This window comes from Lupinus angustifolius, chromosome LG18 (genome assembly GCF_001865875.1).
Source record: "Lupinus angustifolius cultivar Tanjil chromosome LG18, LupAngTanjil_v1.0, whole genome shotgun sequence".
NCBI lineage: Eukaryota > Viridiplantae > Streptophyta > Magnoliopsida > Fabales > Fabaceae > Lupinus > Lupinus angustifolius.
The window spans coordinates 615,344-615,990 of NC_032026.1; positions in this window are offsets into that span (position 1 = coordinate 615,344).

The following is a 647-nucleotide window of genomic DNA, read 5'->3' on the forward strand; positions in this document are numbered from 1 at the left end:
GAGGACGAGGATGAGGATGAGGATGAGGATAGGATTAGCACGAGAATGAGGATGAGGATAGGATGTGGTTGAGGAGGAGGATGAGGATAGGATAAGGATGAGGATGAGGAAGAGGATGTGGATAAGGAGGAAGATAGGATGAGTACGAGAATGAGAATTAAGATAGGATGAGGATGACGATGAAGATAGGATAAGGATAGGATGAGGATGAGGAAGAGGATGAGGACGAGAATGAGGATGAGGATAGGATGTGGACGAGGATGAGGATAGGATGAGGACGAGAATGAGGATGAGGATAGTATGAGGATGAGGTTATGATGAGGATGAGAATGAGGGTGAGGATGAGGATAGGATGAGGATGAGGATAGGATGGGGATGAGGATGAGGATGAGGATGAGGAGGAGGATGAGGATGAGGATGAGGATGAGGGAGGAGGAGGAAGATGAGGATAGAATGAGGAAAAGGATGAGGATAGGGTGAGGACGTGAATGAGGATGAGGATTATGATGAGGAAGAGGTCATCCTATTTTCGTCCTCATCCTCATCCTATCGTCTTCCATGAGGATGAGGATACGATTAGGACGTGAATGAGGATGAGGATTATGATGAGGAAGAGGATGAGGTTAGGATGAGGATGAGGATAGGAT